Here is a 17,236-nt window from a genome sequence, read left to right as displayed (position 1 = left end):
TCAAAGGCCAAAGAGTTCAAAAGATTTCAAAGGCCAAGTTCTTATGCATGCCAAGTCCTAGAACAAGCTAGACAAGAAAGCAGGCATGGTATGGGTCTGGTCCTGGATGCTAAGGATCTACTCTCCATTGTGAAGATGGGGAAACTGGGAAGACAAAAGCAAGGCACACATTAACGTCACTCAGGACCTTGGCCAGGACCTCAGAGTTGCATAAACTCGAGGGCGTGGCTGCTTTTGCATTCTGTGCAGATGGTGTCCTGGGACTGTGCAGGCAGCGGGTAGAGGCCATGGCTGCGGAGGCTGGGAACAGAGACCAGCATCTCCACCCCTGCTGAAATTTCACCTTGGATTCTCTTCAAAGTGGTCAAAGAATTTCACTGACACTGCCTTTAAGATAAACCCCAAGGTTTACCCTCCCAAAGAGATAAGTCAGGGGGTGAGGTTTCTGCTTGCAAAAGGCCAGCACTGAACTGCTGCTCTCAATTAGCCTTGAGCCTTTCTTCACAGCTCATTAACTGGGAGCTGCCTGAAAAATCATCGAGGCCAGTTGTTCCCAAATTCTTGGCATGGGATTACTTTTTACAAACAAACTCTTTCTTAGAACTCTAGTCCATGAGACAGAAAACATGAAACATCGACGTGGATGGTCCCTTGACTCCTCCAAAATTACAGGTGAAATTATATGTGTGCTTGAGTTTTCCCTGGGTGGGAGTCCCTAATTATTGTAATTCTTGTTCCAGGAAGGGTTAAGAGGGTCTGGAAGCACCATCGGACAGTCTAGGATACTGTGATTGTCATGTCTATTTTTATCATCTGTTTGCCTTTCAAGCTCTGTGTTGCTCCAGGTGACATTTAAATGAGTTTGCATTTGCAGAGCCCGAAGCAACTGGTGCTGGGGGTGCAGTGAAGGTGTGGGGGTGAGAAGGAGAGCCCAAACCCAACAGATGGAAGGGGAGTGGCTGCCAGAGATAGAAAGGTGGTCCCACATCATCAGGAGTTGCTGGGAGCCTCTGAAATGATTTAAAGGGAAAAATCAAAGTGCCAGGGAAATAACTGGAATATGGGTGGGATTGCCCCATTCTCATCTCTTTCTCTGATGTGCTGTGCAGCCTTGGACAAGTTTCTTTCTCTCTCTGCCTTCACCTGTATCTTGAGGACCAGTGTTTCCTGAAATGTGAAGCATGTGACTCATAACATGGCCTTAAATAACATCAGCTCACACATGGAGAAAGTGATTCTTTTCTGATTGCCTTTGAGGCCTTCTTTCCGATCATGTCCAAGGAGGAAGGCTCAGTGTGATGCTGGGCACCTTGAATACCTTGCTAACCCCTGTGGACCTTCCAGGCAAAGACTGGGTGGACCTGGCACTAGGGTCAGGCTGAACTGTAATGCACACTGTTCTTGGGCATTGTCGCATTCTGTTTATGCACAGTGATCCCAGTGTCCTGTCCAGCAGTGAAAAGAAGTCTTCTAAAATTTCTAGTGACTTTAAGTAAAGAGTAAATATATGTCAACTTAACACAAAATATTAAGAATATGATAGTATTGGAGGATGTGAATAAGATAAAAATGTGGAGCAGGGATGAGAATGCCAAAGCTGGGAATTCTGGGTAGGTGGACCTACCGTGGTCTAAGAAGCACCGTCATGCTGGACAGGAGCCACACTGAGCCCTGGAGAGGGTCTGGGCTTTGAGATTCTGGAGCTGCAGGCAAGGGTCCTGAGCAAAGGCATGGGGCAGCAACAAAGGAGCCAAGTGTCCTTCAGGTGAATATCTCAAACTGGGGTGCATATGCCTCTTAGGGTACCAGGATTTGGTCTAGGGAGTTTTGTGAAGCCCCAAGGAGTGAGGACCATGCAAATCAAATAAATGGTTCAAGACTTTACCTTTTCACAAAGGCTTTATTGTGGTAGAGAACACAGTTGCTTTGGGCAATGTCTCTAGGCCCCTGGAATTGTGTGTCCTCCGTTCCATGCAGGGTGAGGTCCCACCCCAGGCAGTGGCTAACAGGGTACTTGGGCATCAGGCCGCCTGGGCCGGCTGTGTGAACTTTGGGAGCTTCCTTGTATCAGCTAGCACTCTGACTTGCAAGCAATAGAAGTCCCTCAGCTGACTTCAGGGGCCAAAGATACAGGGGCCTTCCTGGAAGAAGAGGAGGTTACACCTGGCAACAAAGTCTCAGGATCAGCAGGGCTCAGATGAGGGGGCCTGGCAGCAAGGACCAGCAGACAGTCTTCAAGGTGAAACATGCCACAAGATTCAACAAAGTCCCAGGAGAGGGTGCCTGATCGGCCAAGCCTGGGTCATGTGCCCGTCGCTGAGCCAGAGGAAAGCAAGGCACCCTGACTGACAGTCTCGCCTGACTGACGACACTGACAGTGGGAAGTCTTCAAGAGGAAGCTGGGGTGCCCTTCCCAGAAAAAGGCGTAAAGAATACTAGGCAGGCAGGCAAAGGAACATCCACTACATCACTTCACCTCCCCATGCCGCAGTTTCTCTTCTGTAAACAGGGATGAAAATGGTCCTGCCTTCTGAGGGCGACTGAGGAGACTGAATGATGTCCCCCATGTGAGGGTCTGGCTCTCAGTGACTGACATGCCATAAATGTCAGTGATTGGTTTTTATTGTTATAAAAGGACACAAAAACAAGCCACTGTCAGCCAAATGCGAGCCTAATAGATGACATATGTTCCTTTTGGTTATAGCCACAGAGGCCTTGGGGTTGGCAGATGTGGGTTCAAATCCTGGCTCTACAACCACATAGTTAGGAAGCTCCGTGCAAGTGACCTCAGTCCTCTGAGCTGCAGTGGCCACATCTGGCTGCCAACTACTGCCTGGGTACAACACCTAGTGTCTAGGTGACAGATGTCAGCAGAGCCAGACCCAAAGACTCAGGGGCAGGTGGGCGCCTTCACTTGGAGGCTGAGGGAGGAGATTTTGTGTCCCAGCTCCTGGGGTGAGGCCAGGAGCCCCACACCTGCAACAGCCACGTAGTACAGAAGCGATCTCAATTGGAACCATGTTCTCACACCAAGGACCAGCCCTCTTTGCTGACTCTGACTCTGGGGCCAAATTCCCCAGTTGCTAAAGCTGGTGACTCAGCCAGGCTGCCAGGCCTGCTGCTTCTGCTGGGCATGGAGGCAAACCAGTGCAAGGGGAACAGCCTTCTCTCTGGGCCACCTTACACACAAGCAAGTACTATTGAATGCCTACTGTGGCCTCCAGAGCTTCATCCTACTGCCATAGAGTCTGGAGCCAGAGTGCTGGGGTCAGACCTTGATGCCACTGCTTACAGTCCACATGACTCTGGGCAAGTCACTTAACCTCTGTGCCTTCATAAGGGGTTCCCATCTGTAAAATGGGGGAAATAACAGTTCCTCCTCATGGTGTGGGTATGAGGATTAAATGAAGTACAATTTGAAAAGCACTTAGAACAGAGTCTGGGAGTAAGAAAACAGGAGACAAGGAGTAGCTGTCATCATTACTATCCCCATCACTTCCACCACCCTTGACGGGTGGTTGGAACTTTGTGGTTCTGAAGTAACTTTAAAGGAGACAAAGGTGTATCTGGCCTCAAGAATCTTAGTTTTGTTTTTTCCCTTGAGCTTCCTGGAAGTTAGAGAATGTGTGGTGATGACAACTAGCATTTCCTGGGTGCTTGCTGTGTGCCAGGCACTGTGCTAAGCTCTTTGCCTGGATTGTTTCAGTTCAGTCCTATTATTATCATGCCCGTATCTCACCTGGGGAAGCCGAGGCATAGAGCGGTTAAGTAACCTGCCTCCTGTGTGCACCATTTGGGTTCATGGGTGCAGCCAATGAGGCTGAGTCTGGCCATTTGGAGCTGAAAAGGAATTTATTAGAAAGAAGTCAGGCAGCTCTTGGGATCTTCAGGAAGGCTGGAGAAGCACAGGCAGAAGCTAGGATAGGAAAGGTGGTAGGGGCACCACCAAGGGTGTAACTGGAGGCACTGGTGCCACTGCTGGATCATCTTGTCCACCACTGCCTCTGAATAGTTGCTCCACTGCCCTGCATCTTTGTATCTGTCCCCAAACTGTCGAAGTCCCGTAGGTCAGGGGCCCATGATCTGGCTGCTAGGAAGGAGGGAGAGGGAGTGTCTTGCCCTTTCGGCTTCCACAGTGGGAGGTGGGTTCTGCCTCCCCCCAGGGCTGCATCAGTGAGGGGATAGGTTCACCATAGGGAGTTCAGGTAGAGGGGAGCCAGATAGCTGGTTAATGGGATTGCTATAACCTCTGAATAGCAGCCTGTCTGGGGAGGGTGTATATTAGTCTGTGATGCCACAGTAATGCCATGTATCAAACCTCCTCAAAACTCACTGTTTCGAAACAAGAGCTATTAATTCTCACAGATGTGTGGGTCGACCCATGTTCAGGCTAGGCTGGGTTCTGCTGGGGTGCTCTGCCCCCTCCCATGGTGCCTACAGTGGCTCTATGAGGAGTATGGGAGTAGGGTATGCCCTGCCTGACCAGTGGGCTAGCTGGAGCTGCTCCTCTTGTGGTGGTGGCAAAGGCACAAGGAGGCAAGTGAGAGCACACAAGGTCCCTGAAGGCCCAGGGCTGGAATTGGCACCTTGTTACTTCTGCTTCCTTCTGGGGGCCACAGCAGATCACATGGTCAAGTCCAAAGTCAAGGGCAGGAAAGTCCACTCCATCCTAAATTGTACCTTCAGAGGTCCCTTCCTACCTTCTCAAATGCTCCTGGCACCTCTACTTTCTGTCCACGAACACTGAGGAACAGTGCGTGGACCACCTGGCCCCAGGGGTGCCTGTCGGGCCCTCCCCTCAGTTGCCGATCACTTGCTGAGGAGAGCATGGGGATGGAAGGAAACTGAGTCCTTGAGGACCTCCTTGCCATCCGGAACCAGCTCCAAAGTGACCGCTTCTGGATGTGTCATGAGGAGAGCACCTCTGTTTGTCATTTACACAACTCCTAGATGGCTGCTCGGTCACTTGCAGCCACAAGCATCTTCTCTGACCCAGCAGAGGCTGGGCATTGGGATCCCGTGGCGGCATGAGGTGCTAATAACCGCCAATGCTTATGAAGAGGAGCTCTACCCACAGTGCCACGCACAGGGCACATCAGTGTCAGCACACAGCGCACACGAGAGAGCAAATCAGTGACTCTGCTCCTTGGAGAGTCACAGACTATTCAGGGAATCTGATTAAAAGACTGAAATCTTAAGCGCCCCCACCCCCACCCCAGAGCACAAGCTCATGCCATTTTGTGTCTAATTCAAGGGGTTCATGGAGTAGCTGTTATTGTTATAGAAAGGAATATGGGAGTAGGTTGCCTGGCACTGATGGTCGCTAGCAGAGTGGACCCCCCCCATTTCCTCCTGCTGCCTTTCCTCCCCCCTGCAGGCCTGTGGGGCCCCTCATACCCTGAGGGGTCACTGGGGCTGGGGAGGATGTACATCTCTTCCTCAAGGGTGCAGGAGACTTTTGTCACAGGCTTGAGGAGTAAAGGTTGTGGTGATAGTGAGCAGAGAAAGGTTCCTTAAAATCCAGAATCCCAGTGGGCTCCTCTATTGGACAACATTTGGGGGCAGTCTTTTGGACCAGGCAGGGACAGCACGTAGTTTTCACCTCTGAAGCCAAAACTGAATGTCTGGGAGAGGCATCTGCTAAGGAACCGAGCGGGCCTGAGGCACGGGGAACGAGTATCAAGTCCTGCTCTGTGCTGTGCATATGCTGCTTGTTGCAAAGGCACTGGTTCAGAGGTGGGAGGCCCTGGTTCCGGTTCAGAGTTTGTCAGCTGCTGCTGTGTGGTCTCGGGCAGTCTCCTGGCCTCTCTGGTAACCTTTTCTCTGTTAAACTGAGGGGCAAGATCAGCACTCTCTCTAAAGTGCTCTGCTGACAAGGTCCTTCCAGACTGCTACTCTGCAAGTAATGCCCTCCCTGCAGCAAGGCCTGACAGCAAAGAGAACATGCCTCAATCCATGGCAGTGGCCAGACTTTTTGTTTTTAACTCTCCCAAGCTTTCTCTGCAAAGCAGTTCATTCACACATCTGGGACTTCTCCTGAATCCAAGGGCAAGAGTGGTTTGAGGTTCCTGAGGACAGTGCACAAGCTCCTCAGATCCAGGCAGGGTCAGGTGGCAGGGATAAGCTCCTTGGACCCAAATATTTCCTGCAATGTCTTGTCAAGTTTCCTGAAAGTCCATCATTAGTCACACTGGGTGAAGGCATCTATGGCAGGTGCTTAGTAGATATTTGCTGCCCTGCAGTTAATATAAAGATCTTGGCCCAAGAGACAAGAGTCTTAGGCCTCTGCTCCAACTGAGCCTTCACCAACACTGAAAGTGCTCATAATTTTACTTCCCAACTATTTCTCGAGTCACTGCTTGTCCTTCCCACACAGGCAGCCCCTTGCTGACGCTCTGCTCCTGGCCCCCTTTCACATCTGCACCAACATTTCCAAGCCCTACTCCTGATCAGGCCATTTCCTGTTTAAAACGCACTTGCCTCATCCACCCCCACTGCATATGCTTCATGCTTCCTTTCGTCCCCCACCTGTACTGCCAGCCCACCACCACCACCTCACGAAGCTGGGGCACCCCTCCATGCTTTCACCCAGGAGGTGCTCGGCCTGGGCCACCTTTGCCAGCAAACTCACTTTTGTGACTTCCCACTCCCCATGGGCCTGTAGCTCCCTTTGCATTGCTCAGGTTTAAACCTTAGACGTGTGTTTGTTTTGAGTCCCCAGAAGGCAGGACTAGTCTGCTTATCTCTGTGGCCTGCACACCATCAGCTCCCACCCCTCCCTAGTTGCTAAACACAGGATTAAGCGAACCCACCCCTACTCCACCCACCTACCCAGGCCTCTCTCCTTGCCCCTCTGGGCCCACCCCAGACTCAGCCTGTCTTTCTCCCACAGGGTACCCTCCCCATAACTCTGCAGAGGCCTTGCTTTGAGGGGAGGCCTAAGCAGCTCTTGGGTAATTTTGGCTGATCCTGGCCTCCAGGCACAGACGGTTTCCCAGAACCTCAGAGTTGGGAAACATTTCCAGATGCTCCCAGACCAGTGGTTCCCATGGGAATTCCCTGAGCTGCTGGTTAAAATGCAGATTCCCAGCCACCGCCCCCAATCCCCCACAGTAAGCTTTGCTGGGGCGGGGTCCAGGAATTCTATTCAAACCACTGCTGACTGATGCTTAGACTTCAAAATCACTTCTACAGCACCTTCCCCCACTTCCACACTTGTTGGTGACACTAATGGTGGCCGGGGTAGGGGGTGGGGCTCCTCCCAGGTAGTCAGCTCATCTCTGGACAGCCCCGACGGGAAAAAGGCCCTCCTCCCAGGGAGCCGCCTCTCTCCCACGGCTTTCCCACTGCCGCAGGCCTACTCAGGGTGCCCCGGCTCCAGCACAGCTCTCAGGGCCAGGGAGAGAGGCTCTCCCTGTCTGCTTTTCTCTTGGCTCAGCCACCTAGACGTGGCCAAAGCCAAGCGGAAGGGAGGCAGGGCACATGCAAGGCAGGGGCCTGGGGAGCTACAAGGAGGCCTCCCAGGGCCGGCTGATCCTCCTGGGTCTGTGCTACTTAGTTGATGGCTCCTCCATTTTTCCTGCTGCTCGGGGGACAAACCTTGACTCCTTTCTCTCATGACCCACATACAATCTGTCAGCAAATCCTATTGGTTCCACCTTCACAATATGTCCAGAGTCCAACCACGTGTTTACTGTCCCTACTGGTACTGTCATGCCCAAAGCCCTGTCATCTCTCATATGGATGAATCAATGGCTTCCTCACCGTGTCCCTGTTTCCATTTTTATTTTTCTGTTAGTCAGGACAGGCTAGGTTATGTTGTGGTATCCCACATCATAGTCATGTAAACACAAAGTTTTATTTCTTGCTGTTGCTACATGTCGCTCTCATTGTCTTTCCTGTTTTCACTGTCTACTACCATCTGGGACTCAGGTTGATGGGGCAGCCAGTCTAGAACTTGACTAAAACACTGCCAGTCACCATGGAAGGGGAAAGAGAACATGGCATGAGTACACACTTACGTATTCCACGAGAAGCAATCACATCACTCCATTGATCCCAGCAAGTTGTGTGCCTTGCTTGACTCTAAACGGGTTGGGAAAGGCAATGCTCTGGTGCAGACTGAAAATACGTGGTGAATAGTGCTAATGCCAGTGGCACCCCCCTTCAGTCCTTCTTCCACACAGTGGCAGGAGGGATTCTGTTAGCAGAGGGCAGGTAGCATCCCTCCTCTGATCTGAACTGTCCTATGACTCCTGCCTCCCTCAGGGTAAATACCAAATCCCCACCGTGATCTATGATATCAGACATGATCTGCTTCCTGGAGGTCAGGGACGTCCCTGACTCCACATCATCCTCTGGCCCCTTGCTCGCTTCACTCTGCTCTGCTCTCCTTGCTGTGTCTCAAGGTCACCAGGCATGCTCTTTTTCACAATTTTTGTTTCTGTTCTTCTCTGTCTGGCATGCCCATATTAAAGGCATCTATGGGCCTCACTCCCTCATCATTACCCCTCACCTTCAGGCTCAGCGAGGGCAGAGGCTGAATAGTGTCCCTCCAAATTCATACTGAAGTCCTAGCCCTCAGTACCTCAGAAGGTGACCAAAACTGGAGATAGGGTCTTTATAGAAACAATAAAGGTAGAATGAGTCATGCAGTGGGGGAGCCCTAATCCAATAGGACCAGTGTCCTTCTAAGAAAAGATTAGGACACAAACATGGGCAGAGGGAAGACATATATGAGAACACAGTGAGAAGGTGGCCACTTATAAGTCAAGGAGTAAGGCATCAGAAGGAACCAGCCCTACCAACACCTTGGTATTAGACTTCCAGCCTCCAGAACTGTGAGAAAATAAATGTCTATTGTTTAAGCTGCCCAGTCCCTGGTACTTTTCTATAGCACCCTAGCAAACTAATACACTTTGCTTGCCGTATTTTTAAAGATTACAACTCCTCCTTCTACCTGTTCTTCAATGGTCTCTATCCCTTTTCCCTATCTATTTTTCTCTGTAGCATTATCACCTTCTAATATCTTCAATGTGTTACTTGGATTCTTGTTTGTTTTGTGTAATCTATTATCACTAATAGAATGTAAGCTTAATCAAGGCAGGGACTTTTGCCTGTTTTAGTCATTGCTTTACTCAACAGGGTCCAGAACCATATGTAGGTACTCAGTAAATATTTGTTGGATAAAGTTGTTGGGCAGTTGGGTCTGGGGAGGTCTCTCCCTGCACAGTAGGTGAAACCTCAGCCTGGACAGGGGAGGGTTCTTGACTCTGAAGGAGAAAGAAATCTCAAACAGGTTGGATGAGTAGGTAAGGAAGGAATTCATTAAAGTGAGAGTAGTGAATGGTAGCAGCCGTGCAGGCAGCAGAGAGCAAGGAAGAGCAGAGGAAGGAAAGGGAAGCTACTTCAATTCCTGCTTGGCATAGGGTAGGTCCCTGGCCAATTTCTAAAGTCAGAGTCGCCTGACATCCCGTGTTCACTTGAATCTGCTTGGCCTGGGAACAAAGCTCCTATAACCCCAGGATTTGGGGGAGCTGCAGAGCACTGGATAGAGTGAGATATGTACTGAGAACATCCCAAAGCAAACAAAGGAGATATTCAAGCAGGCTACTAAAGAGTATGATCATACAGCTGCAGTCCTGTCCAGGTCACCCAGGCGAACCCAAATCAGAGATTTTAGTAGCCCTTCCCGATTTGTCTTAAGTAGGACAGAGAGAGTGAATGCCTTTGCTTAAGTCTAGAAAGCTGCATGATATAGCACAATGACAAAGACGCTTACCCCTGAGGAGTGCAGAGACAAAGTGCAGTAAGTTGAGCAGTGAGATGTCTTTATTTAAGGCAAAAAGTACATACTTGAAGAAAGGGGAGTGTGTGCAACCTCAGAAAGGAGGCACACTCCTAAGGGCTTAGGATTCTGTCTCTTAAGGCTTTCAAGAATGGGGGAAAGAGAGAGGGCAGGGGTGGTGCATAGACTTGATATGTGGTCTCCTGATAATCTATCTCCTGTGAGAGACATTATGTCACCATCCATAGTTTGTCCTCTAGATATTCTGTAAGATAAACTTAACACAAGGAATTTCTTAATCTTGTTCTTCTCCAAGGTAGTGGTTATCCTCAAGCAGTGGGGACATATCATCTAGGACTACCTGCCCTGCCTTAAGATAGGGTGGGTTATTGTCTGATTACCATAAAATATGTTAGGAATCTTACCTCTTGACTACCTGGTTTTTTAAATGGAATCTTAGTCTTAAGATGGAGTCTCTCCTGTTCTTTACTTTTTTATTATTTTGGTATAATTAATCTACAATTACATGAAGAACATTATGTTTACTAGGCTCCCCCCTTCACCAAGTCCCCCCCACATACATACCCCTTCACAGTCACTGTCCATCTGTGTAGTAAGATGCTGTAAAATCACTACTTGTCTTCTCTGTGTTGCACAGCCCTCCCCGTGCCCCCCATGCACTATACATGCTAATCATAATGCCCTCTTTCTTCTTCCCCATCCTTATCCCTCCCTTCCCTCCCATCCTCCCCAGTCCCTTTCCCTTTGGTAACTGTTAGTCCATTCTTGGGTTCTGTGAGTCTGCTGCTGTTTTGTTCCTTCAGTTTTCCTTTGTTCTGATACTCCACATATGAGTGAAATCATAATCATTTGGTACTTGTCTTTCTCCACCTGGCTTATTTCACTGAGCATAATACCCTCTAGCTCCATCCATATTGTTGCGAATGGTAGGATCTGTTTTTTCTTATGGCTGAGTAATATTCCATTGTGTATATGTACCACATCTTTTTTATCCATTCATCTACTGATGGACATTTAGGTCGCTTCCATATCTTGGCTATTGTAAATAGTGCAGTGATAAACATAGGGGTGCATCTGTCTTTTTCAAACTGGAGTGCTGCATTCTTGGGGTAAATTCCTAGAAGTGGAATTCCTGGGTCAAATGGTATTTCTATTTTGAGCATTCTGACAAACCTCCATACTGCTTTCCACAATGGTTGAACTAATTTACATTCCCACCAGCAGTGTAGGAGGGTTCCCCTTTCTCCACAACCTTGCCAACAGTTGTTGTTTGTCTTTTCGATGATGGCGATCCTTACTGGTGTGAGGTGATATCTCATTGTGGTTTTAATTTGCATTTCTCTGATGATTAGTGATGTGAAGCATCTTTTCATGTGCCTGTTGGCCATCTGGATTTCTTCTTTAGAGAACTGTCTATTCAGCTCCTCTGCCCATTTTTTAATTGGATTATTTGCTTTTTGTTTGTTGAGGTGTGTGAGCTCTTTATGTATTTTGGATGTCAATTCTTTATCGGATCTGTCATTTATGAATATATTCTCCCATACTGTAGGATACCTTTTTGTTCTATCGATGGTGTCCTTTGCTGTACAGAAGCTTTTTAGCTTGATATAGTCCCACTTGTTCATTTTTGCCTTTGTTTCCCTTGCCCGGGTAGATGTGTTCATGAAGAAGTCACTCATGTTTATGTCAATGAGATTTTTGCCTGTTTTTTTCTAAGAGTTTTATGGTTTCATGACTTACATTCAGGTCTTTGATCCATTTTGAATTTACTTTTGTGTATGGGGTTAGACAGTGATCCAGTTTCATTCTCTTACATGTAGCTGTCCAGCTTTGCCAGCACCATCTGTTGAAGAGACTGTCCTTTCCCCATTGTATGTCCATGGCTCCTTTATCATATATTAATTGGCCATATATGTTTGGGTTAATGTCTGGAGTCTATTCTGTTCCACTGGTCTGTGGCTCTGTTCTTGTGCCAGTACCAAATTGTCTTGATTACTGTGGCTTTGTAGTAGAGCTTGAAGTTGGGGAGCGAGATCCCCCCCACTTTATTCTTCCTTCTCAGGATTGCTTTGGCTATTTGGGGTCTTTGGTGTTTCCATATGAATTTTTGAACTATTTGTTCCAGTTCATTGAAGAATGCTGTTGGTAATTTGATAGGGATTGCATCGAATCTGTATATTGCTTTGGGCAGGATGGCCATTTTGACGATATTAATTCTTCCTAGCCAGGAGCATGGGATGAGTTTCCATTTGTTAGTGACCTCTAGGTAGCTGGAGATTTTTGAGTCTTATAGTTTTCAGGGTATAGGTCTTTCACTTCCTTGGTTAGGTTTATTCCTAGGTATTTTATTCTTTTTGATGCTATTGTGAATGGAATTGTTTTCCTGATTTCTCTTTCTATTAGTTCATTGTTAGTGTATAGGAAAGCCACAGATTTCTGTGTGTTAATTTTGTATCCTGCAACTTTGCTGAATTCCAATATTAGTTCTAGTAGTTTTGCAGTGGAGTCTTTAGGGTTTTTTATGTACAATATCATGTCATCTGCAAATAGTGACAGTTTGACTTCTTCTTTACCAATCTGGATTCCTTGTATTTCTTTGTTTTGTCTAATTGCCATGGCTAGGACCTCCAGTACTATGTTGAGTAACAGTGGGGAGAGTGGGCATCCCTGTATTGTTCCCAATCTCAGAGGAAAAGCTTTCAGCCTCTCGCTGTTCTCTCCTGTTCTTACTATACTGTTTATATCTTGGCATTTTTCATTGCAGACAAGAAAAGTTAATCATAATGCTTGTCCCATGTCCCTGCCCTACCTCGAAGGACTGATGCTAAAAACACCCAGAAACCCTTATTCTTTGCATACTATGTACAAATAACCCCCTAAATCACAAGGCTTCTTCTGTCTTTTTTCCTTGATGGATTCAATATTGGAAGGTAGCTGGAGATTTTTGAGTCTTTAAGATTAAGTAGTATCTATCAAGCCTTGAAATATGGATATGCCTTGATCCTCAAGTTCTCAGCAAGTAATTTATCTTCCAGAGGCCCTTACATAAGGGCTTAAAGATGAGTGCACAAAGATCTCAATGCAGAGGTGTTTATTACACTGAAAATACAGTAAGGCCCCAGATACCCATCAGTAAAGGGCTGGGTATAAGCTGATATGTCACCATAAATGGTGACTATGAAGATATTAACAGGAAGAAGAGGGACGTGTGTGTGCTGAGGGGAGAATGTCTGAGACAGCATCAAGCAGAAGCATGGCCTGCAGCCAGGATAGTATGGAAGTTATGCTCTCACATGTGTAAAACCCAACAACCAAAAAGATACCTGAGGCAGTAGAAAGTGAGGCTGTTGTATCAGTCACCTAGTGCCATAATGATGCCGTGTAATGAACACCCCCAGCATTATCAGTGGCATACAGTAACAGGCACTTACTGCTCTCTAGCCCTGGGGCAGCTACTCTAGGTCTAGGCTGGTCTGCTTATCCTGGCTGGGCTTCCTCAGGTGTCTGGGATTGGCTGGCTATTGGCTAGGACAACTGGGGTGGCTCAGCTTGGTGCCACATGTCTCATTCTCCAGCCCACCATCCAGGACATGTTGTTATGGCAAGGGCAGAAGCACAAGAACAAGCAGCTAGACTGTGCAAAAACACTTTCAAGCCTCAGCCTGTATCTTGATTGCTAGTATCTCTTTGGCCAAAGCAAGTCACATGGCCAAAACCAGCATCTGAGTGGGGGCTGGGGGGCACTGCCAAGTGATGAGCCATGGGCATGGATATAGGGAAGGGAAAGAACTGGGACTATTTTTGCAACTTGCTGTGGTTGTCTACTGCAAAAGCCACCCCTGGGACCAGGATTTGTGTGACTTGGTATGGAAGTGCTGGGGTGGGGTGGGGGGCAGGTAGGGTGATTGATGGGGAGGAGGGGAAACAGGCCAGGGTGTGATGGGACAAAGCGGCAGCTCAGGCTGACCCCATAGGAGGGCTCCAAGGTAAGTGTCACACCTCAGGTTGTTCCTTTTTTTTTTTTTTTAATTTGTCAATATTCTTTCACAACTGACCCATAAGCAACATGAGGGCTAGGAGCACTAAGCCCTGCACAGTCGAAAATCCTCAGATAACTGTCAGCCCCCAAATTTAATAACCTACTGTTGACCAGAAGCCTTACCAAAAACATAAACAGTTGAGTAATACATTTCCTAAGTTATATGTATTAAATACTATATTCTTACACCAGACTAGAGATAAGATCATTGTTTTTCAAATTATCCCATATCTCCCTAAATTTTCCAATGTATTTATTGAAAAAAATCTGTTGTAAGTGGATCCATGTGGTCCAAACCCATTTGTTCAAGGATCAACTATATTTACTTTTTTATATTTATTGAGATATAATTGACATAAGATATTATATTAGTTTCAAGTGTACAACATGGTAATTTGACACTTGAATACACTGTGAAATGCTCACCACAAGTCTACTTATCATCTGTCACCAAAGTTATTAACAATATTATTATTAATATTCCTTTCTGACCCTCAAGTTCCTCTCTCACCCTCAGCCTCCCCTTTAAATAATAGATGAAGGGCATAAAGAGGTACAACCTTCCAATTATAAAATAAGTTAGTCATGGAGATGAAAGTACAGCGTAGGGAATATAGTCAATAATAACGTAGTATCTTTGTATGGTGAAAGATGGCAATTATACTTATCGTGGTGAGCATTTAGTAATGCAGATAATTGTCAAATCACTATGTTGTACAACTGAAACCAGTATTTTTTTTCAAGAATTTAATGAATGTAAACACATACATAATATGAAGAGAAATGAAAGATATGAAAAAGAAGCACATGTAACTAGAGCTGAAAAGTACAAATTTCCATTTGATTCATGTTCAGAGCTGAGCAGTCATTTCTTACTTTCTTGGTTGCTCATTTTTTTTAAAGTTTTAAAAAATTGAACTATCATAGATCCAAGATGGTGGCGTGAGAGGTGAGACGGAGAATCCCTCCCAAAACCACAGATAATACAAAAATATAGTTAATTACTACAACTAACTCTAAAACAGCAACAAGAAAGAAGGCTGAACCAGACTGCATACAGACCTCATGAACAGACCAGAGCTCATGGAACAGGGTAGTTTACGAAAGCCTTAATCTGGTGGGACCCAAGCCCTTTCCCCACCCCAGCTCATCAGTGGGAGGGATAGAAATGGAGCAGGGGTGGGGGTGGAAGCCTAGAACTGCTGAACACCCAGCCCTGGAGGTTGGTTTCGGGAGCAGAAACCTACACTGTGTGGTGCTCTGGACGTTAGGGAGCTCAGACAGGTGGAGTGCTTGAGAGACAGATTCCGGCCATTTGTGGAGGAGGGAATCCCCATCCGGCCACTCTGGGACAAGGGAAAGGCATGCGGTCTGAGAGGCTTCTTAGCAGTGAGAGGGTTTCCATGGAGATTCTGCGTGGGGGAGGGGAGAGCTGGACAAGGTTGCCTGGGCACACTCTGCCCAGCTGGTTGGGAACTTTGAGGAGCTTCGGGTGTCCCATCCCCCTGGCTGCCTGCTCAGCTCCGGGGACCCCTACTGTGACACACAGCCTGCTGCTCCTTCCTCCTAGCCTGCCAACACAGGTTCACAAACCTGCAGTCACTGTGCTGGCGTCAGGCCAGCCAGAGGGAGGCCCGGCCTACAACAGCTAGAGACACAAAGCACAGAGGCTTACACCTGTGTGCTCGGCCCACTGGCTCTGACACCAGAGACAGGCACCACAGACTGGAATCAGGAACAGATCTCTCATCCCCCCAGGCACCAGGCTCTGCTCCCCTATGACCCCCAACCTCACTCTAGGGGCTGAGCAGCTCCAGAGACTGGAGCTTCTGGGCACTAGTGGGCATCGCACAGAAATATGAAATGTCAAAACAACATGGTTCAGACCAAAATCTCACAAACCCCAGAAAAAGGGTCAAATGAAACTGAACTCACCAATCTTCCTGAAAGAGAGTTCAAAATAAAAATAAACATGGTTATGGAGGTACAGAAAAATATTCAAGAACTCAGGAACAAATTTAAGTCAGAGATTCAATCATTAAGAAATTCCATATCTGAAAGGAAACATACAATGGAGGGATTTAAAAGTAGGTTAGATGCAGTAGAAGAGATGGTAAATGGAATAGAAATTAGAGAAGAGGAATACAAAGAAGCTGAGGCACAGAGAGAAAAAAGAATCTCTAAGAATGAAAGAATATTGAGAGAACTATGTGACCAATCCAAACAGAACAATATTCATATTATAGGGGTACCAGAAGAAGAAGAAGAGAGAAAAAGGCATAGAAAGTGTCATTGAGGAGGTAATTGATGAAAACTTCCCCAATTTGGGGAAGGAGATAGTCTCTCAAGCCGTGGAGGTACACAGATCTCCCAACACAAGGGACCCAAGGAAGACAACATCAAGACATATAATAATTAAAATGGCAAAGATTAAGGATAAAGACAGACTTTTAAAAGCAGCTAGAGAGAGAAAGGAGATCACAAAGGAAAACCCATCAGGCTATCATTAGACTTCTCAACAGAAACCTTACAGGACAGAAGGGAGTGGCATGATATATTTAATGCAATGAAGCAGAAGGGCCTTGACCCAAGAATACTCTACCCAGCAAGGTTATCATTTAAATTTGAAGGAGGGATTAAACAATTTTCAGACAAGAAAAAGTTGAGAGAATTTACCTCCCACAAACCACCTCTACAGTGCATTTTGGAGGGACTCCTATAGATGGAAGTATTCCTAAGGCTAAATAGATGTCACCCAAGGGATAGACAAAGAGTACAGAATATGATTCATAACATACAAAGAATGGAGGAGGAAGAAAAAGGAGGAAAAAAACAACAAGAACCTTTAGGTTGTGTTTGTAATAGCACACGAAGTGAGTTAAATTAGACTGTTAGATAGTAAGGGAATTACCCTTGAACCTTTGGTAACCATGAATCTAAAGCCTGCAATTGCAATAAGTACATACCTATCAATAATCATCCTAAATGTAAATGGTTTGAATGCACCAATCAAAAGACATAGAGTCACTGAATGGATTAAAAAATAAGACCTGTCTATATGCTGCCTACAAGAGACTCACTTCAAACCCAAAGACATACACAGACTGAAAGTAAAGGGATGGAAAAAGATATTTCATGCAACTAAAAGTGAGAAAAAAGCAGGAGTTGCAGTACTTGTATCAGATAAAATAGACTTCAAAACAAAGAAAGTAACAAGAGACAAAGAAAGACATTACATACTGACAAAGGGGTCAGTCCAACAAGAGAATATAACTATTATAAATATCTATGCACCCAACACAGGATCACCTACATATGTGAAACAAATACTAACAGAATTAAAGGGGGAAATAGAATGCAATGCATTCATTTCAGGAGACTTCAACACA

At 46.6% G+C, this 17,236-nt stretch overlaps 1 long non-coding RNA gene across 1 annotated transcript in view; it reads left to right on the top strand.

Annotated features, from left to right (window-relative positions):
• The first annotated feature begins 399 nt into the window (after window positions 1–399).
• Window positions 400–17,236, top strand: part of LOC118925500 (uncharacterized) — a 45,711-nt gene continuing 28,874 nt past the window's right edge. The window contains exon 1 of the long non-coding RNA XR_005030084.2: window positions 400–672. This is a non-coding gene — a long non-coding RNA (uncharacterized LOC118925500). The remainder of the gene's footprint in view (window positions 673–17,236) is intronic.

This window comes from Manis pentadactyla, chromosome 1 (assembly GCF_030020395.1).
Source record: "Manis pentadactyla isolate mManPen7 chromosome 1, mManPen7.hap1, whole genome shotgun sequence".
Taxonomy (NCBI): domain Eukaryota; kingdom Metazoa; phylum Chordata; class Mammalia; order Pholidota; family Manidae; genus Manis; species Manis pentadactyla.
This window is presented reverse-complemented; position numbering and strand designations above follow the sequence as displayed.